The following is a 23457-nucleotide window of genomic DNA, read 5'->3' as shown; positions in this document are numbered from 1 at the left end:
CTTGGTCAGAATCCTGTCTTGCTGTCATTCCTTGTGTCTCCTGTTCCTTTCATTCCAGGTTCTTGGGTTCTTAGTCCCTGTTCATGCCCCACTTGCCAGGGCATCTGGCGCCCAACATGGGGCAAAGAAGCCTTCTGGACCTTGGAACACCGCTGCTAGAGAGGATAGGCCTATCCGAATTGACTGAACCACCGCGGCCTAGGAGGTAATGCACAGGCTCGCATTGATCACCATGGAACTGCCCGGCCGTGAGTCAGATCTGGAGGAGTGTCACAGTGGCGCAAGGTAAGCATTACCATGGGACAGGCATTTAGCAAACAAGATTTATTTATTAAAGGACTCAGGGAGTCCCTCAAGACACGAGGAGTAAGGGTTAAGAAAAAAGGATCTCAAGAAGTTTTTTTTATTTTGTGAGAGATGTTTGTCCATGGTTTCCCTTAGAGGGGATTATTGATGAAAAAAGATAGGCTAGAGTAGGAAACTGTTTAAGAGATTTTTATGAGACCTTTGGTCCAGAAAAGATTCCAGTCCAGGCTTTTTCTTATTGGAATTTAGTAAATGATATACTCAAAGTCTATAAACATTGTCCTGATGTACAGTGAGTCATGAGAGAGGGAGAAAAAGTTTTACAGGGACACTCCCGGCCACCTTCTGTTTGTGAGTCTGTCTCTATTCCTGTGCCTGATTCAGGAGACCCCACCCCTGCGGCCACCTGCTAAGTGCCCTCCTGTTAAGATTTACCCCTCTTTGACAACCTTAAGACCCCCCGCCAAAGAAAGGCCTGATGATAGTCTTTCTCCTGAAGAGGCCTTATTCCTTGATGAAGAGATGGCCAAATATCATAATCCTGACCGGCCACCCCTACGCTCTTCTTTGTCCAGACCACCACCCTACGCCACCACCCCTCCGTTTTGTGCTCCAGTCCTCAATTTGGCTGACACCACCAAGGCTAAAACTCAACTAGCACAAAAAACAGCTTCCCTTAGAAAATTAATAGAAGAAAAATGAGAGCATTTACAATTAGTTAAAGAACTGTGGGCTCTTGATTTGGAATTATCTTAAAACTAGCCAGACAAAAAGATCCAGCTTTTTTCCCTCTACTCTCAGAAAGCGTTAAACCAATTCTGAGTGAGATCTTATCTGGCTAGCAAGCTATTCTTTAGAGAAAGAATGAAATCAATCAAACAAGATGTTCTCTTTAACTTAAAAGCTATTAATAAGAGAACCAGTACACACTTTTGATAGAAATTTAATGATTTGTTTCTTTAAAACTGTAAAATGTACCTTAGCCCAGAAAAAGAACTTTCAAAGATTTTTCTCCACGCTTCTCCGTGCGTGGTGGTAAACTAGGCCCGCCTGTTCCGTCCACACAGCCAATCACGGCACAGAGCTCCTGCTCCACAGATTGGCAAACACTGCAGTCAATCATTCTTAGCCACAAACGCCCCTCCTGGGAGGCTGTGAGTTAGAAATCCAAAAGCTGCTTTTCAAAGGGAAAATTTTTCTTTTCACCAAGAATGTCTGTTTTAAGTCTGTGTGCTAACCTTGTTTTCATTAATGTGTGTTAACCCCTAAGTAACTAAAATTTGTTTTAAGTTTTAAATAAGATTTAGTTAAGCTAAATGTGGTTTTAAAGATCCCGACTCATAGAGTTGGCACACCTTTACCAAAGTAAAATATAGGACAGTTTCCTCCTTCTGATAGCTAATATTGGAATCAATTCATTAGTTAAACGATTTTCTGAGATCTCTAGGCATGGTAAAATGCCCCTTCAGTCTCTCTCACTCTTGTGAGAATTGTAAACCTTATCAGCACCCCAATACCAACTGCCACTATTTGTAACAAACTCCATGCTTGAATTGGCTTTCTAATAACCCAGTCAGTGTAGAGCAGTGGCCTTGCCAGGAAAAATGGGTTAAACATGATATTCCTGGCCTGATAAAATTTTTCATTTGGCAGATGTGATTTAACAAAATTATTTAGTGTAAAATGGTCATCTAAAAGAAATGTTAACAGTAAAAATTTATTTTGAACATTTCAGCTATAAGGTTTATCTTAGCTTTTTAAGTTACCTATCCAAATCAAAGTGAAAGATCAATTAAGTTGTGTACCCACCCTTGTTCATAGCTGCCCTAAGGGTGTGATAGCTTTGTGATAAGCAAAGATCCTAACAAACAAAGTTTAACATTTTACTTAAAATTGTTTAAGTGACTCAAAAAAAAAAAAAAAAAGGTTTTAAAATACTTTCTCAACTAAACAGGCAAAACTGCCTTGGGTTAGTAAAAGATAACACAATGGTTATGTTAATTATTTACATGCCAAAGGCTTTTGCTCTGATAAATGAGGTTTAATTTAAATAAGATATGTAAAAAATTTTTTCCAGATAAAACTTATCAAATAAATATGAGACAGCCTAATTTAGAGCTGTATAGATGTTTTAGCTAACCTTCTTACATTTTATTCAAAAAGTATGCCCCTGGTTTTCCCTGAGAAAGAACTTTAGATATTAAAACTTAAGAGAGACTAGGTAAAAAGTTAAGAGAGTTTTATTTCTGATATAGACAAAAATGCTCCAGTTAAAACTTATACTGTAAAACTTGGTAAGAGATTTTTTTATCTTACTCATGAGCTAGTTACTTTTGCTTTTACAGTGACTCCTTCTGATAAAGTTGTTACTGAGATAACTCCCCTATTTAGAAAGACTACAAAAATTATTATCAAATAATTGTCTTCTGAAAAGTACAGATTTTACATGTCAAACTTTAATCAGTTCTTTTAGAGAGTAAAAAATTATCTGGCTTGTTTTAAGACACTGTCAGAGGTTTATTCTTGATAAATTAAGGTAATACATGGTGCTTCTGGTCTGATAAAAGATTTGTTTTGGCAAATCTTGATTTAACAAAATTAGTATTTTAAACATTTAAGCTATGAGGTTTTATTTTAGCCTTTTAAGTTGCCATATTAGAGTTCTAAGGAGCAAAATCTATTAAGAGTTTTATATCTATGCTTGCTCATGACAGCCTTGTGATGAGTAAAGATCTTAGTAAACGAAGTTATAGTATTGTACTTAAACTGTCTAATCAGTTTAAAATAATGCTAAAAAATGGTAAACATTTTATCATGTCAACACATTAGGTATTGACTTTCTATAACATATTGGTATATTTTAATAAAGAGCCTTCTAAAATCATATGAAAGAACTCAAGCCAATTCTAACCATTAGATCATCAATTAACTTGGTACAAGTTCTCTCCCTAAGTAAATAATTATAGATACATCTGCACATGAAGAACTGACTGCTCATATGGTAATATTTAAAACTAAACATTTTTCTTTTTTTATTTATGGGTGTGTGATGACTCCTAAAGTCACTCATATCCTAAAATTTTTCTCTCATTTTTTTACAAGACTCTTAAAATTTTTATGCTTGACCTGCCATAGTGAGAGCACTTTACTGGCTCCTGCCTTGTTTAATTAAGATCCTGCTATTCAGACTTTTAAGATTAATCTCCATTGATAAAAGCCAATGCTCTCTGACAGACTGATGTAATTCACCTGCCCAGTTGGTATTTTTTACCTCAGTTGGTATTTTTTCCAAATTTATGTGGGCTACAGCTCAAACAAGAAAAACTAAAACCCTTAAGCTTAATTAATAAAAAATGAAGGGGAATGTAGCCCCCAGTATTCAGTTGGCTAAAGTGTCAATGAAGTAACTATACTAAACCTTTTCAATATTTACAAAAATTCGAATTGTCCATTTATTGTATCTCATTGACAAAGCCACCCACTTTTCCAGTCACAGAGACATATTCCTTTTTTCTCTTTTTCAACACTGGATGTCCATGTTTGTTTTCCTTTTATTATGGTGGATGACATTATTGCTCTTGCAAAATCCACATTCCCTGTTGGCAAGTCCTTACCACAAAGGACACCATGGCAGTATATACTCCAGCTAACCGCACCAGCTTATCCAAGTATTCTCTTTCTGCTGACCTACCACTACTGACTTCATCTTTGCATGTTCATTGACTGCTCACTTTTCTCAAAATATTCCTCATGTTCAAGGAACCTCACCTAATGTGTATGCACCTCCTCTGTGTTTTGGTGCAACACCATCCTATATTTTCATGTCAATTCTTCTCTACCTAGTCCTTGCCTCCTAGTTTTGCTTGTTCCACAACTGACCCTCTATGAAGAAGAAAAATTTCATCAGTTGGCACTGACAACCACCAGAGGACCAGACGTGCTGTGTTTCTTCCCCTGGACATCACATCCACTGACTGCTTCCCTTAGACTTGCTGGTGGCACACTAGGACACTCCATATATTCCTCCTGGTACTGCGGGATGCTTCTGACTAGCATAAATACCAATACCCCTGGGCCCTGCCTCATGGTAGCTATAATCCCCCAACTCACTTTATATGAACCTGATGAGTTTTCATGGCTCCTATACTCCACTCATAAAAGAGCTGTTTTCCTCCCATTGATAGTTGGCATAGGCTTGGCTACCTCTACTGGCATAGCTCGTGGGGCACTAGGACATTCTATTTACTTCTCCCATGACTTTTCTGACAAATTACCATAAGTCATAGATTCCACCACAAACAGTCTAGAGTCACTACAGAGACAGATCACGTCCCTGGCAAAGGTTACCTTACAGAACAGACGAGCCCTTGACCTTGTTACAGCAGAAAAGGGAGGAAACTGCTTAGCTTTACAAGAAGAATGTTGTTTTTACATTAATGAATCAGGAATCATAGAACAAAATGTTAAAAACCTACAAACACTTAGTCAAGATTTGAGAAATAGATATGACCCTTCCTCTGCACAATCATGGATGAATTCCCCCTTCTTTACTTGGCTGCCTTCAGTCATGGGACCCTTGATTAGTCTTTTGTTAATGATTACCTTAGGACCCTTTATTTTCAATAAGATTACTGATTTTATAAAACAGCAGATTGACTCCTTGGCATCAAAACCCTTACAAATACATTATCATAGACTTGATTTGGCTGACAGAGGCCTGGCTGAACCTGAGGGTGACAGACCTCCTTTATGGATGGCATAAAACTCAGATTTATGCATTGAGGCATCCAACCTTGGCAGGGCAAGGACACCAGTAAGGGGTGTGAGGCAAAGCACTTCAGGGGGAGGACCCCATAGTCCGCCTCTGAGTCCCCCGTGAAGCAAACCTGATTTGCTTGGAGGTTGGTGTCAACAATAAAAATTTTGTGCCTTGAAGTTCTCTTCACCCTGGAAACCATGGCTCTGCCTCCCCTCCCCAAAAGATACCAAGAGCCTTATATGATGCGGGAAGATTGGTTCTATATTCACCCCGTAGGAGGAATTTGGTCAATACTTCCTCCCTCTGGTTAATTCCCACCAAATCTGCTGTTAAGGTCTCTACCCCTCACCCTCAATTTCTTGCCTCAGTTAAATTGTAATGAAGGAAGGAGATGCCAAGAGCCATTTCTCTGCTTGATATAAGATAAGCTTTGAAACAATGGAAGCCCTCGAGACAAGTTTCTATTTCCCCGCAGGTAGGCCATTTACCAGAAAACAAGTGACACACCACAATGTTATAGTTAATAGACATAGTTTTACCAGAAAAGAAGTGACACACCACATAGTTATAGTTAATAGACATAGTTTTGGCTATGTATGTTGCAAGGGACATTCCACCCTGATAATTGCTCCCCCTCCTCCTTCTCCTCTTGCAATTCCCCTTCCCCAAAGCCTTATAATGCCTGTGAACACAATAAAATTTTGCAGCTTGATCAGAATCCTGTCTTGCTGTCATTCTTTGTGTCTCCTGTCCCTTTCATTCCAGGTTCTTGGGTTCCTAGCCCCTGTTCACGCCCCGCTGGCTGTGGCAGCACTTACATGTGGCTACATAGAATCAGCTTGAATTTGTCTTTTAAGATATTTTTATTTGTTTACTTCTCTACTGGATAGAGAAAGAGAAAAAGAATTTATAAGAAGGAGAGAGATAGAAAGACAGAGAGAGAGAGAGAGGGAGAGAGACTCGTAACACTGCTTCATTGCTTGTGAAACTTTCGCCCTGTACGCAGGGACCAGGGAGTTAAAAGGTAACGTGTGTTCTACCACATAGCTCCTTGAATTTACCTTTCAACAATAAAATTTCTTCAACCTATGTCATTGCAATAGATTTTTACATATTTTCTTTATGATGATAGAATTTTAGGGATTGTTTTTTCTAATTTATTTATTTCTTTATTGGATAGAGGTAGAGAGGAAAACTATAATCGAAGGAGGAGGTAGAGCAGGAGGGAGAGAGACACCTGCAGACCTGCATCACCGTTTGTGAAGCTTCCCCTCCAACAGGTGGAGGCTGCGGGCTTGAATCCACCACCGTGTGTGCCACCACCCAGCCCCCTAGATTTTTTTTTTATGTTAAGCAAACCTTAGAGTACGTCAATATAATTTTATCATTTTCCTTTTCTGTGTTGCATAGACTTTGCATACTCTTCTTTGTTGTTTTCTCCAGGCTGGCTTCATGCGATGACTAGAAAGAAAGATAGAGTAAGATGTAGAAATATCGTGAGGAGATGGTTGAGCCTGCCAGAGCTTAACCTATGAGATGAGTCCCTCCAGGTAAGTCTCTCTAAAGAGGGGTTGAGCACAGGGGTACACATGAATATCACAAGGTTGGCGGCCATTTAAGCCTTCCCTTCCCCACAAAAACGTTCTACATCTTCCCACCTGAGCACAGCATTCCTTAAAAACATTTAAACCTGCTCCACTCTATACATTTCCTTACTGTGTCCATTAGATATAAAAGAAAAGGGGGAGATGCTGTGCAGATGTCTCCCCAAGGCCCTGCCACCCTACACAGAACATTATGGTACTTTCAGGGCTTTCCCCCAACCAATCCTGTCCCAACCAGTCACTCCTGGGTGTTGACCTAAAAAAGTCCACCTACTCTCCCTCCCCTCACTCTCTCTCTCTTGCCAGCTGGTGAGACACAGCCATTTTTTTGGCTGGCTCCATGTGGCCTGAACCACCCATCTGACCCAACAATAAAGATGTGTGTTCCCTCTGCGCTTGGATTCTCTCTCTCCATCACACCCTGCCGCCGCCTCAAGCAACACTTCTTTCCATTACTCTTTTAGAGTCTGAGAGAGAAAGGCATGAAATAGAGACCACTTCCTCCACACTTTGGCACTCCTATGTGAGGCTGTAGTTTGAAGCTGGCATCCTAACGTGGTGAAGACTTGTACTCTTGTGAGGAGCTGTAGTCGGGTTCTTAGTCTTGTCATTTCTCTATTGACATACTTTGGTGGTTTTCCCTTCTATTTTGTTATATTTTACAATAATGCATGAGTGGTCTTAATTTTAATGTTTCTTGTTTTAAAATATTTCTTTTATTTTATATGAGATAAAGTTTTATATGTAAGAGAGAGACGCCAAAGCACCATTCTAGTACATACAGCCTTAGGGATAGAAACAGAAGGTCAGCACAAAGCGCAAGGACCGGTGTAAGGACCCGGGTTCAAGCCCCTGGCTCTCCACCTGCAGGAGAGTCATCTCACAGGCGGTGAAGCAGGTCTGCAGGTGTCTAACTTTCTCTCCCCCTCTCTGTCTTCCCCTCCTCTCTCCATTTCTCTCTGTCCTATCCAGCAACGACAACATCAATAACAACAATAATAAAAAACAAGGGCAACAAAAGGAAATAAATAAATGAATAAATAAATAAGAAACAGAAGGCCAAGCTGTATGAATCCATTATTTCTCCAATCTTGCAATCACATTTCTATTGCCCAAACTTATTCTACTTAAAAAAAAACCTTCTGATAAACATACTTACAATGCATATATATTGTTTAAATATAATTCATGTTGCATTACTACTAGAAGTTCTGAAGTAGCTTTTTTGTGAGTTAATTTTTCCAACGTAATTGGAAATAAGGCATGACGTGAATAAATTAAGATGATACTAAGTACGTATTGATGGATATTGATGGATAGATTCTCTTAAATAGATATGTCTCAGTGCTAAGATTAGTCTAACTCTGGAAAATTATTTGCATCAAAAGGAAATGTGATAATTATTTAATGTTATTATAGTTGGATAGTACATAAATATGTATAATTACATGTGACATGATAGATAAGTGACTTGAGTGACCTGCTAAATATTAATAAAATTTGAGGACCTTTATATTAATAAGAACATAAAATATGTTCATGTGTACAAGAAAAAACAACATTAATCTTCATTAAGTCGAAATAATGTGGTTCAATGAGCCATAAATTTTAGAGCTTATTTTTCTCAGTTAAAAAAGAAAACGCTCATTTTTATCAGTATTTGTCTAAAAGGTTGACACGTGAAAGTCAAACTTATTTTTCTTTTCTTTTTCATGCAATTTGTGTGCACAATTATAAATGGGGTTGTTCTTCCTTCTAATAGTAATAATGGTAATGATAATAATCTTTAGCACATACACACACCTATCTTCCCTGGACTGGTGTCTAGGAGACACAACAGGATCCCTAGACATATGTCCTATTCCTTTCACTCCTTCCCAAGATTCTTTTGCTTTTGGTGTAATATGTCCCACCCAGTCCTCGCTTAACTGTATTTTCTCCTTTATTGTTGTTCCTCATTCTCAAGTCCTGCCTAAAAGTGAGATCATTCAGTACCGGTCTTTTTTTCTTTTCTTTCTTTTTTTTTTTTTTCTGGCTTGTCTCATTCAGTGTGATACCTTCCAGTGTTCTGAGATAATAAGAGTAATTTTTCTTGTCTCCAAGGTTATCCTGGGGCTCGGTGCCTGCATTACAGATCCACTGTTCCTACAGTCATTGTTTTTTTTTCCCCATAAGGCAGAGAGACGTTGAGAGGGAAGGGAAAGATAGAAAGGGAGAGAGAAAAAGCTAGACACTTGCAGACCTGCTTGTAAAGCGACCTCACCCTTTAGGTGGGAAGCCAGGGGGCTCGAACCCTGATCCTTGAGTGGCTTCTTGTGCTTCCTATTATGTGCACTTAACCTGGTGTACCATCATCCGGTCTCCCCAAAATAAATTTAAAAAAATGTTTATTTTCATGCTGCTGTAATGTTGTATCTTTCTCTAATATAGACCGTAGGTTCATAAGTATTGTCATTTTGAAAACTTAAAAGGTTTTTTTTTGGGGGGAAGGGGAGTCTGACTGTAGCACAGTGGGTTAAGCCCACATGGTGCAAAGCACAAGGATCCTGGTTCGAGCCCGTGGCTCCCCACCTGCAGGGGAGTCGCTTCACAGGCGGTGAAGCAGGTCTGCAGGTGTCTGTCTTTCTCTCCCCCTCTGTCTTCTCCTCCTCTCTCCATTTCTCTCTGTCCTGTCCAACAACAACGACATCAATAACAACCACAATAATAACTACAACAATAAAAAAACAACAAAGGAAATAAAAGGAAATAAATATTAATAAAAAAGTGTTTTTAAAAAAGTTTTAAGTTGGAACCTATCCAAAACTTTTAATTAATTTGTGTAGTGAATCCTGTGCATTTTCTTTTTTTAAAAAGTAATTTAGTAATTTTTAGTAATTAGTAACATTGGAGAATAAAATCAGGCCCTTGCATATGTAAGCTTTTTGTACTGTTGAGTGTATGAGACTCTTTTGGAAAATATATATATATATGATATTTACCTTTTGTTGGACATATAATTTATAAATATTTCCCCTCATTCAACAGGCTGTCTTTTTCACTTTAATTTTTTTTCTGCCCAGAGTGTTTTATTTTCAAATTTGCTTAATTTTGCTTTTATTTTCACAGCCACTAGAGATGAATCAATGAAGACATGACTAAGTAGATGTAAGAGTTTATTTGCTATGTTTCCTTCTATGTATTTTATTATTTCAGATCCTAGATCCTTGTATTTCATACAATTTGAGTTAATTTTTATATGTGGTATGAGGCTGGTCTAATCTCATTCTTCCCCTGGAGTTTTCCGGGTTTTTTGCAGCACCATTTGACTTTTCTTTCTTCATTGTGTATTCCTGTCTCTTTATGTCATAAATTATTTATTCAAAAATGGTGAACTCATTCATGGGATTTTAATTTTACTCTCTTAGTCTGTGTGTCTTTTTATCCTACTTACAGTGTTTTGATTGCTAGAGTTTCGTAGCCTAATTTGCAGCGTGAAGTGTGATAGTTCCATTTTTGTCTTCCCCTCACCAAGATTATTTCTGCTGTTCTACTATTGTTCTTGTAAAGTTTTGGATTTTTGTTTTATTTCTGGATCTACAAGCTGATCCTTTAACTTTGTCACCAACGGCATAGGACTTCTCTGCCTTTGTGTAGTGAGAAACATTAATGCTTGGTTATTCTATAAAACATAACCTTTACTTCTGAAAAAAGAGATCAAATATTCCAATATGTTTTATTCATTTAAAGCTTTAATTTTACTGAATACAAAGAAGTGTGTCACATATTTTCTTCATTTTTCAAAATTAAATATCCTATTTAAAACATGTAAATTACTAATTGTGTGAATAAGTAGAAAATATTTTCCTTAGTAGGTAACATCTATTATGTAATTACAGAACTGATTAAGATTCAATTACTGTTTACTTTCTCTGAAATTCTGTGACCAGAAATTATTAATTTAGCAGTAGTTAATGTCTCCTTCAAGGAAATTACTTTGCTAGTTGAATACAAAAGTCTTAATGTTTAGATACTTACAGAGTGGTGCATACACAAGCCCAGGAAGGCCAACAGCTACTGGTGACAGCCTGAATGTAAGAGTGAAATGTCAGTCTAACTCTCCAGAAACAACCAACTCTGCTGACACTTTGATTTCACACTCCAAAATATTCCTTGCTCAAAATAGAAGACTTTGTATTTGTACGATGAAAAAAAGAAGAAGAAGAAAAAAATCCTCTTCCGGACTGCCTCAGATAATGTCAGAGAAAATGTGAGGCTCAGGAATTGTTAGAAAAAAAGCAAGTGGGGGAAATATTTGGATTTTGAAAAGATCAAAATAAGTCAATGCTGTATGATCAGAGTAGAATTAAGTTAAGAATTAATAACAAAGCAGTTGTAAAATGCACCAAGTAGCAAAGAATAAAATAAAATGTTGCAAAGCAAGTGCGCTTCCATGGCAATACAGCACCGACCATCAGTCCTGTGGAGTGCAGACAGCACATTTTGCAAAATAAAGTTTCTTTAAATGCATATATGAAATCAAAAAGTAATTTTCATAGTTTTCAGATGAGGAGGGTAGAGAAATAATATCAAATTACATCTAGTGAAATGAAAAGGGGAAGATAAAGCCAAAACTAAATTGTTCTTAAAAGCACACTGAAGAAAATTTAAAAGAAAAATTGCCACTTCAAAAAAACAAAATATATGAAATATCTAGAAGGTCTGATCAAGAAAATATAACAAATTCCCAAACATGGCAAGAATAGGAAAATGAAAGTCTAAATTAGAGCAACCTCTCTTATAAATATAAATATACAACTCTTAAAGAAAATATTAGAAAATTGATTTTGATGGCGTAAGAAGCATGTTGACTTCATTACTTAAATCAAGAGAGTAGGAATTAAACAGAAAGAAATTTAAAAGAAGAATATTGAATATCATCCTACCTTGTATTACTGGCTTAAATCATATCATATGTGTGAAAAAATGGAAATACCATCCAGATATGATTTAAATCAGTAATGCAAAGTAGGATGATATTCCTAAAAATCAATCACCATAACTTAAGGCCTTCACAGAACAAGTAAGAAAAATCGCCTAAACATCCCTGTATTAGTAGGAAAGGAATCTGGGGAAGGAGTGAAAGGAACAGGATCTAGGGGTCCTGTCTTGTCTCCTAGATCTCAGTCAAGGGAAGATAGCTGTGTGTACACATTCAACAATATAAAAACATCTCAGAAATGAGAATAAATGTCCTCAGTAATCATACACATAATATCTCCAAATTGCTTCCACCATCCGTCATGTGTAATAGCAGGCAGTTAGATAATTGAGATCAAGTTGTATGAAAGTTCTGTGGTAACTGAAATAGTGTGTTTCCAATGCAGTGATACAGAACCCAAAAGAACTAACAACTTCACAATGCAACACAAGATACATGCTGGTTTTGCCACTGTGAACTGGGCAAAGATTGGTCTTTTTTTTTTCTGTTTTTTATTTTATTTTTATTTATAAAAAGGAAACACTGACAAAATATATAGGTTAAGAGGGGTACAGTTCCCACGACCAGAACTCCATATCCCCTGCCCTCCCCTGATAACTTTCCTAATCATTATCCCTCTGGGAATATGGACCCAGGGTCATTGTGGGATGCAGAAGGTGGAAGGTCTGGCTTCTGTAATTGCTTCCCCGCTGAACATGGGTGTTGGCAGGTAGGTCCATACTCCCAGCCTGCCTCTCTCTTTCCCTAATGGGGCAGGGCTCTGGGGAAGTGGGGCTCCAGGACACATTGGTGGGGTTGTCTGTCCAGGGAACTCATTGTGTTAGCACCTGGAACCTGGTGGCTGAAAAGAGAGTTAACATATAAAGCCAAACAAATTGTTGACTAATCATGAACCTAAAGGCTGGAATAGTTCAGATGAAGAGTTGGGGGTGGGGGTTGTCTCCCTTTTGTAGATAGTTAGTAGGCCTATTTTAGTTACATTCCAAAGAGCCCATGACTATACTAGGGTTTTCTGGGTTTTTTTTTATAGATGTGGGAGGGGGGGCTGTGAGGAGTTTTTATGGGTTACAGCAAAATTCCTGTGGTATTTTGAATGGAAACTGCAAAGCAACCTACACAACCTCTGTCTCATATATTCAGAATGTTTCCACTATCAATATCCTACTCACTACTTTAGATTATCCTATAGTAATACGTCATTATCTCCCAGAGTTCACAGTAATATTAGGGCTCACTCTTGGTAATTCTGTATCATCTCTAAGTTTGAATACCTACACCAAGTTGTTTATTCTTTGATGTGGTCGTATACAGAATGATTGCTCCTCCTTAAATATCCCCTGAACATATGTGGCATAACTTTCTTAGCCTCTTACTGTCAGACATTCAGGTTGCTTCCAGGTTGACGGCTAACTTGTGCTGCTACCTAGATTTCATCTGATAGTTTTTTTGTTGTGGTTGTTGTTTGTTTTTTGTATTCTCTGGATAGATCTCTTGGAGAGGAACTGCTGGATCATAGGGTAGATCCATTTCTAGTGTTCTCAGGAACCATCAGACTAAACTTAGACTCGGGTATATCGTATTGCAGCAAAGCAAAGGACTCTATTGGGAGGGGTTGGCAGTTTCAGGGGAGGGTGGGGGAGAGTACATTTAGTACCCAGTACAGACTGGTGAGGACAGACTTGGATTGATGGTGGGAGTACTGTTCAGACACTTATTAGGGGAGATAAGAAATTGTATCCATGTATCAACAACTATCTTGTAAACATACCACTATTTCCCCATGAAAAGATTTGGAAAAAAAACACCACCTCTTTTATGCTAAATCACCTCCTCCTCCCCACTAGCTCTTGGCAAAAACCACCAATTCTTCTGTCTCCGGAGTTTTGCCTTTTCCAGAATGTTGTACGGTTGAAATCATATAGTACATAGCCTGGCAATTATATGGAGCAAGAATTCTCATTCTTTTCTGGTGGGAAAGCAAATTGGCACAGTCACTTTGGAACAGAGTTTGCTTCCTAAAAGCTAAACAACTTTATTTATTAATTTTTTTTTATAAAAAGGAAACACTGACAAAACCATAGGCTAAGAGAGGTACAACTCCACACAATTTCCACCACCAGAACTCCATATCCCATCCCAATCCCTTGATAGCTTTCCTCTTCTTTAACCCTCTGGGAGTATGGACTCAAGGTCATTGTGGGATGCAGAAGGTGGAAGGTTTGGCTTCCATAATTCCTTCCCCACTGAACATGGGCATTGACAGCTAAACAACTTTTTACTATATGCATTTTGATGTTTCTCCCAATGATCTGAAAAATGTATGAAAACCTGCACACAGGACGGGGGTAGATAGCATAATGGTTATGCAAAGAGACTCTCATGCCTGAGGCTCCAAAGTCCCAGGTTTAATCCCCAGCACCACCATGAGCCAAAGCTGAACAGCGCTCTGGAAAAAATGAGAGAGAGAGAGAGAGAGAGAGAGATGCCTACACACAGGTAATTATAGTAGTTTTCCTCATAGTTGTCAAAACTTTGAAGCAACTAAGGTATCCAGTAGGTGAATGGAAAAACTATAGTATGTTCAAATAATGTAATTTTATTTGTTGTTAAAAAGGAATGTGATCAATGTATGAAAATACATAGAGGAACCTGAAATATGTATTACTAAGTGAGAGAAGTGACTTCAACTTGAAAATGATCTTTATGAAAATGGAAAATTTATATTTATCAAAAGAAACTGTTGAAGGTATAAAACAATTAATTCACAGGGTGGTAAAAAGTGAGATAGAAATATAAAGAAATAAAGAAAAGCAAGCATGTAAATAACCAAATTGAAAAAGACAGAAAATATAGAGAATAAGCTAAGGATAGCTTAATATAATCATATACTCATCAAAATGTCTAAATAAAAGTGAGTGACATTAATATATATCACAGCCCTGTGATACATCAAAAAAAAAAACCTTAAATCTATCTCCAATAATTCATTTTCATCTTGTTTGGAGAAAGAGGGCAATAAGAAAGACTGTTGAGTTAGATTTTGGGTTTGTATATAAGACAACAGTCACTTAATAGCTAGTATATGTTGTCAATGAACTTAAGATATACTTTGATGTCAGAAAACAGTATTGGCATGCAAATACTGCACTATCACAAGTTGACTTTCTGACTTCCATGTTGAAGTTGATTCTGTGGTTCTTTGGTTAGGGGTGTGTGTGTGTTGTGACCCCAACAGGAGTTTGGGACCATCAGCATAGGAATGATGTCACCCTGAGGCAGGACAGACAGAGAAGGGAAGGTATAAAAGCAAGTCACTCTCTTTTGGCAGAAGCTTCTCAGTGGATGTGCCCCAGGTATCCGTCATGGCTACTTCTCCTGGGAACTGAACACGTGTGAGTCTGCTGGCCGGTAAACTTTTAGACCCCTCCACAGCCATGAGCAACGTTTACCAGAGCTGATAATTGTTTCTCTTATGAGACTAAACTTTTGATAACTATACTCAGACTTTATGGACCTGGTGTACTCTCAGCCCTTAATGATAAGTGTTTATTTTGCCTTTTACCTGTTTCACCCTAATAAACTTTGTGTTGTTTAAATCCGTTCCTGGCTCCCCACTGCGAATCCTTTTAAGCACTGCCGCAGCCACCCTCACCCCTTTTAAGTTAAACAACAAGTGCCTCTGTGTGTGTGTGTTTACATTTATGACAAATGTCCCAATTTCTGTAGGACATTCACATCACAAAGCTGCACTCTAGCATCACTAATTAAGATAATAGTAAGGAGAAATTCCCACAAAATAACGAGTAAGCTCAAATCCTTTAACAATTGTGCGGATGTAATGTGTATGTGAGTATAGCTTATAGATGCATAATGATTAACAGGATAGATTAAAGGAGGAAGGTGATTTCTCTATCACTTATATACAGATGTGATAGCCTATATATTCATATGTATCACACCCAAATACGTATTTCTAGAACATTTGCTTTTGACGTATTTACTAGGTGTCTGTAAAGACATAGAGAACTAAAACTGTCATACACTTCAAATAGAACTACAAACTGTGATAAACATTTTGCAGAACTGTTAAGCAACATGGTAAACATTTGATTGTAGTACATTTTATATTTCTTATTTATTTTCCCTATTGTTGCCCTGGTTGTTTTTTATTGTTGTTGTAGTTTTTGTTGTTGTTGTTGCTGCTGTTGTTGTTGTTGTTGGTTAGGACAGAGAGAAATGGAGAGAGGAGGGGGAAGGCAGAGAGGGGGAGAGAAAGACAGACACCTGCAGCCATGGAGAAGTGATAGGATGAAGATAAGAGGACTCTGCACTCCAGCTCCATCAGCACCCAGAGAGAGAGAAGGGAAAGGAGAGGGTCATATGGAGGTAGCTTTGATGCCATGAGTGGTTTAGAGTGGAAGAGAGGAGTGAATCAGGAAAAGAAGGGGTAACTTTGTATAAATGTGGACAGATAGTTGTAGAGAAGATGGTTGGCCCATTATCTACAGCTTCAGGGGAGCTGTGCTGGATTGCAGTGGGGAGACAAACGATTCAGAACCCTGGTGGTGGGAATGGAGTGGATTCAAACAACAGGGGTTGTTTGAATTACATATCAACAGGGGTTGATATGTAATTCTGTAACTTAAAAATATATGTAAAAGAAAAAGAAAAGTAAAAAAGAAAGAAAGAAAGACACCTGGCAGACCTGCTTCACCACCTGTGAAGCGATTCCCCTGCTGGTGGGGAGCCAAGGGCTCAAACAGGGATCCTTACGCCGGTCCTTGGGCTTTGCCATGTGCACTTAACCCACTGCACCACTGCCCAGTTCTCTGTATCTCTTCTTTAAAAAACTGCATATTCAGTTCTTTGGCCCACTTTTATTTGGGATAATTGTTCTCCCTTTTGTTGAACTGTACAATTTCTTTACAGATGTTTGATATCAGTAGCTTGTCTGATAAGTTTAGTCCCAGAAGGTCACCCTACTATAGTACTCACTCTCAAGACTTCGAGTTCATTTTCTGCTGCTACATTAAGGGGGGAGAAATGATGTAATTTTGCTTATCACTTAATGTACACTTTGCTTGATCACTTATGGTAAGATTTAATATATTAGTATATCACTATAAAGTAAACAGTTTACATAATAAAATTTGGAGACTTTAAAGTCACAAATAAATTTTATACTAATTGGTTTATAAGTTTAGTATACAGGGCAGGCTGTAGTGCACTGGGTTAAGCACACATAGTACGAAGCACAAGGACCCACATAAGGATCCCAGTTCAAGCTCCTGCTCCCCTCTGACAGGGGGGTAGTTTCATACGGGGGGGATCTGAAGGTGTCTATCTTTTCCCCTCTCTATCTTCCCCTCCTCTCTCAATTTCTCTCTGGCCTATCCAATTAAAAAAAATGGAAAAAAATGGCCTCTAGAAGCAGTGGATTTATAGTGTAGGCACAGAGCCCCAGTGATAACTCTGGAGGCAAAAAAAAAAATATACATTTTATTTTATTTCAATGACTTCATACACTTAGCATAGTGATATTCAGTATTTATTAATTTTAATTCAGTCAATGATACTGAACTTTTTTCTCCATGATTTCATAGGAGGTGGTTGGCTTAATTTTAAAATAACAAATTGGCAACTTGTATACAAAATTAGTCACAAAATTAGATGGGTTTTATCTGACCTATATCCTTTTCAATTTTAATTTTCCATACAACTTTCAGTATATCAAAGTACCGCAGAACCTTATACACAGTGTAACTGTGGATGTATTTACATAGTGAACAAGGTTAGATCTAGTTTATTGACCTCAATTTGTCACACTAAGAATCTTTTAGTGAGGGATAATTAAAAGTGTCTCGTGAAGTAATGGAAAGACTTACATTGGCTGCAAGTACCATATGCTCTTGTTCAGAGTCTGATTATGATATTTTGCTTTCTGAAATTCTCTGCAAGACATATGGGTTTATATACAGGCTGGGGGTGGCTTAATGACTTTAATTGCCAGGTACACACATAATGCAGAAGCCATTCTTCCAAGGATCTTCAGACACAAGGGTCACAAATTTATAAAAGCAGATCCAACACATATAATATTATATAATCTATGCTTCACTTCCCATGTTAGTTCTGGTTTGCCATGCTACTTGTTGTCAGCGCTGCCACTTTGTGATGCTACTCCTCCTCCTCCTCCTCTTCCTCCTTAACATATCAGTTTCTTTCTGGTTATAGAAAGAAATACTCAGAGAAAAAACAAAAGTTCCCCACCCACATACAACACTTTAATAGATCTCATACCTGAGGCTCCAGAGTTCCAGGTTCAATCCCCTGCACCATCATAAACCAGAGCTGAGCAGTGCTCTGGTAAAGAAAAAAAAAAAATCTAATTAACAACACTTTAATAGATAAAAAAGAATCGTTCAGATAAATGAAAAACAAAAAGTAGAAAAAAATTTTAAACTTTGTTATAGCTTTAAAACATTATTGTCTGATACAATTAGAAATCACATTCAGATCTCAAACTTAAAGGGAAAAACAACAGGATATATATAGTTACCCATGGGAGAGGAAAGCGTGGGCTGCCTCCCCAGCCTGCAGTACCCTCTGTGGAATACTTCCATCCTGAACCACCACAGCCCCCAGTGAACACTCACTTGAGCTCCTGGGAGGTCCCCAGCCCCAGACAAGCTCTACAGAAGAATCCTCATCCAGAAAGGAGGAAACAGCTCACCACAGGTGTCTATGTGTGTGCTGGGAAACCCCGCTGCCCCTCTCTGCCCCAACAAGCTGGGCCTCAGTGCCAGCACTTTGAATCCACTCCCTGCAACCATTTGTTTTACCTTTTGTTTTAAAAGAAAATGTTATTCGGGAATTGGGTAGTAACGCAGCAGGTTAAGCGCATGTGGCACTAAGTGCCAGGACCTGCCTAAGGATCCCAGTTGGAGCCCCCAGCTCCCCACCTGCAGGGGAGTCACTTCACAGGCGGTGAAGCAGGTCTGCAGGTGTCTAACTTTCTCTCCCTCTCTCTGTCTTCCCTCCTCTCTCCATTTCTCTTTATCCTATCCAACAACGATGACATCAATAACAACAACAATAATAACTAAAACAATAAACAATGTTATTCTATTTTTTTAACTGGAAAGGACAGAGAGAAATGAGAGGGAAGAAGGAGACTCAGAGATGGTGAGAAACAGAAAGATACCTGAAGACCTGCTCCTGAGGCATCTCCCTCGCAGTTGGGGAGTGGAGGCTTGAACCCAGGTCCTTGCACACTGCAACATGTGTGCTTAACCTGGTGTGCCATCCACCTACCTATTAATAAAATCTAAAAGCTGGTAAAATCTTACCAGCTCTGGCTGAAGGTGTGGGTGATTAAACCTGGGACCTGAGAGCTTCAGGCATGAAAATCTGTTTTCATAACCCCTATGCTATCTCTCCCCCTACCTCCATTATTGCAAATTCAGTGAACTGTTGCCCTACATCTCACAGGTGTGGAATGAGGTTATAATTTTCATGTGAAGTGTTCGCATTACGATACCAATCATATCAAGTCTTTGTGAATAGGTGCAGTGTACTTCAAATGTAACCAGCATTGATCAAAATGCTGACCATAACTAAAAAGAAAAACTACGTGTAAACAATGTTTTAACTTACTGTTTAAAAAATTATTTTACAGACCAGCAAAATAAAAAAATAAAACACTGTGTCCAACCGACTTTTCTAATTTTCTGTGAATCAGGCTGTAGTTTCTTCACATTAACTCATTTTTGTTTCAGGTTGTGGCACTATGAAGACAAGTCCTTATAAATTGACAAATGTCCAAGAAGGAAATCAGTAATAGTTATGACCCCTTTGCCTTGGACTGAAACTATGTTGTATCCCTTCTGCCCACATTCCACATGTAGCAAGACACACACGAGATGGTAAAATCAGAAGACTCAGAAATTCAAACCATTATTAACAAAAGCAACTGGAAAAAATGCCTAAAGGCATATAGTGAGTAGGAGCAAATTTTGACCAATAATTAAAACTGCTATAATTACATTTTCATACCAATTTGAAGTGCAAGTATATATCTATTTGAATATTCAACAAGACAGACTATGCCATCAGCCATCCAGTACTGGGCCATATGAGTAGATATATTCTAAATCAACCAACCTACTCATTAATGTAATATAGGAACCAAATTATTATGGAAGTGTATTGAAGTCATAACTTTAAAAATATTTTCACTTGGTTCTATTTTAATGAGAGAGATACAGAGAGAAAGGTAAACACAGAGAGAAATGGGGGAGTTATAAAGGGAGAGAGTGAGAGAGAGAGAGAGAAAGAAATGTAAATGGATCAGAGCACTGCTCTGTTCTGGCTTATGGTGGTGGTAGGGACTGTGCCTGGGATGCTGTATGTCTACTTGCCGCAAGCAGAAAGTGACAGAGACTCAAGCATGAGGGCTTTGCTGTTGTTGTTATTGCTAGATGGCAAATGACTAGCTTTAAGTTAATTTTTACTTTATTCTTTGACAATTGTATTTCTTTTGGATGAAAAAGAGACAGAAAGCAATGCCGAGAGGTAAACAGAGCACTGCTCAGTTCCGACCGGTGGTGATGCTGGGGTTGAACCTGGGAACTCAGAGCCTCAGGCATGGAAATCTTTTTGGCATCACCATTATGCAATCTCTCTAGCCTGAAGTTAGTTTTTATAAATATAAGCCATTCCTAAAACAAAATCAGTATAAGAAAAATCCATCTTTGGGCATGGGAAATGATTCTGTGAGTAGAGAACACAGTAAACTCTGAGATCACCATGCAGAGAAGTGAGGCACCACTCCAGTAGTCCATCCTTCATGGGGCTCCTGTTGGAACCATTTATGGTGCTCCCCTGTGGTACTGGGGCTTTGAGCTCCGAGGACTGTACATAGGAAATTGTGGGGTCTACCGGCTAAGCTGCCTCCTGGATTCAAACATTTCCTTAAAAGATGCTTCAGTCTTAGATGGGTGGGGCCTCATCCTGTAAAGCTCACAGGTTATCTGATGGAAGGACCTAAATTCAAGTCTGTGGTTCCAACCTGTAGCTTCATGAGTTGTAGAGCAGTGCTGAACTTCTCTCTTCTCATTCTTATCCTTCTTGTCTCTTGCCTGAGGGCTTTTTTTTTTTTTTTTTACATAATCATTGTGCAATCTCTCCCACCATATAGTCATAACTCAAGTGACTACTGAAGATGCAATAGCGGCCAGGCTTTTGGATAAATGGACATTTAATGCATGACAGATAAGCAAGCGTCCTTGTGCTAGTGATAGAGGACTTTTTCAATCTCCTTTGTCTAAATCAGAATTGACTGTGGAGCTTCTTGAATTACTGTTTTCAACAAACAAGTCGACAAAATACTCTATTCTGGATTTAGTGAGTTAACAGAAGCGATGTTTGCACATAGCCAAAGGATTCAGATATTATTGTCATAATGAATATTTAATAATAAGCTGTTATATCGTGGCTATCAGGTGAAACTTGATCTTGAGAGTATTTTATATTTCAAATTAAATACCAAATAAAAATTTAACTTCATCTCATAATTTTCTATAAGGTAAAATTCAATAATAAATTCATTTAAAACTCAGAACAGCATACATAGACATTAATGTAACAAGCAGACATATATCACACTACAAAAGAATGACTTGTATTTAATGTCTAAGAGTGTACTGAAAGGTAAAATTCTGCGAGAAATTTTATAAAATAGATAAACTTACCGTGTTCCTTTATAACTTCGCTCGTAACTGAGTAACTTCAGAAAATATAATAGAATGTCTCAAGAGCTTGTTATCAGAACTGTTCAACTATTCAGAATATCTGTGAAGTTTGATTAACTCTATTTTAGATTTAGAAGACACATTTCATTGTGTATTAATACTTATTCAAATAATTCGTGTTGGCTTACATAGCGTAAAACACTAAGGTAAGAGAGCTAAAGATAGCTCAAGTTTCATCAGCAATAAACACAGAGCAGGTATTATCTATCCTAGAAAGAAGAACAAAAGTCATAGAAGTGAAGTCAAATGTGACTCCCTTTAAAAAGGAAGTTCAAAGCGCACTTGGCACAAAGCGCGATGACTGGCGTAAGGATCCGGGTTCAAGCTCCGGGCTCCCCACCTGCGGGGTGGGAGGGAGTGTTGCTTCACAGGCCATGAAGCAGGTCTGCAGGTGCCTATCTTTCTCTCCCCCTCTCAACCTTCCCCTCCTCTCTCGATTTCTCTCTGTCCTATCCAACAATAACAACAATAAACAAAAAGGGCAACAAAAGGAAAAAATAGACTCCAGAGGCAGCGTATTAGTAGCGCAGACACCGGGCCCCAGCAATAACCCTGGAGGAATAAACAAATAAATAAACAAGTAAGTAAATAAATGGAACTCCAGCACATTCTTGCAGCATTACTTATTTATATTCCTTTGTCAACCTTGTGCCCCATGTCCAGCTCTCCATAAAAGGAAGCTTAAAATATTGATGCTTGCATTTTATTGACTATGAGATTGATGTCTTAAACCAAAATCAGTATTTTTCTGAAAGAAAAAAAAAAGACTATTGGATAGCGTTTTATTTTTCAAAACTCTCTTTTTAGATAAATAAATCTTAAGTATATGTGTATATGCTGCTACTGAAGTATGCCCTTGTTAAAACATCTTAATTCAAGATGCCCTAGTCACAGCACCAAAAACAATATCATGCAGACACATATGCACACAAACACACCCGTTCTACATACACATACACACATAGAAGAGAAAACAAAAGAAACAGACAAAAAGTAAAGAAAAAGAGCCCTCCAGAATGGAGTTATTCAAGGAAATAACCACATATTATCGGTGAAAGACTTCTAATTCAATCCATTATAAATAGCACAATGAAGTATTATTTCTGGCATTGCAGCAGTAAATTACTAAAAAATGCAGCAATAATCTGTTATATTGACAAAATAAATTTATTTTCCCAACACTACTGGAAATTTATTTTTGACCTATTAAAGTATACTACCATTGAAATCAAAACAATGGTTTGAAAAGATTATAATAGCAATTCATTTGATTTATGGACTGGGCAGTTTTAGCAATTATGATTTTTTTCAATGTTTTTCTTTTATTGTTGTAGTTATGGTTGTTATTGATGTCATTGTTATTGGATAGGACAGAGAGAAATGGAGAGAGGAGGGGAAGACAGAGAGGGGGAGAGAAAGACAGACACCTGCAGACCTGCTTCACCACCTGTGAAGCGACTCCCCTGCAGGTGGGGAGCCGGGGTCTGGAATCGGGATCCTTACACTGGTCCTTGTGCTTTGCGCCACGTGCACTTAACCTGCTTCGCTACCACCCGACTCCGAGCAATTATGAATTTTTAAGAACTCCAATTAGAGTGGAGCAAATAGGACAAAATATTGCCGCTGAATAAAGCATAACATGTAGTGAATAAGTTGCTTTGTTTGTTTTCCTTAATAACTGTCTCTATACCATAAAGGGAATTTAGAGTAGTATACAAAATATTGATATAACATGATGCAAAATTGTAGTGCATGCACACTTTTAACTGAAAAAATATATAGATAACAATATGAAAAATATTATTCATTAATGGACTAATACTAAATCTGTGTCTTGCATTTCACAAAAAAAATTACCACAGTTACAAGTATACTCATGTTTTTATCAAAATACTTTAGCACAGATTAGCAAACAATTTTCTCCACCTTTAATTAAAATCACATTTCATACATTTATCTGAGACTTGTGAATATTTGCAGAAAAATGTAACACTT

Source organism: Erinaceus europaeus, chromosome 18 (assembly GCF_950295315.1).
Source record: "Erinaceus europaeus chromosome 18, mEriEur2.1, whole genome shotgun sequence".
Classification (NCBI taxonomy): Eukaryota; Metazoa; Chordata; class Mammalia; order Eulipotyphla; family Erinaceidae; genus Erinaceus; species Erinaceus europaeus.
Note: the sequence above shows the minus strand (reverse complement) of the source record.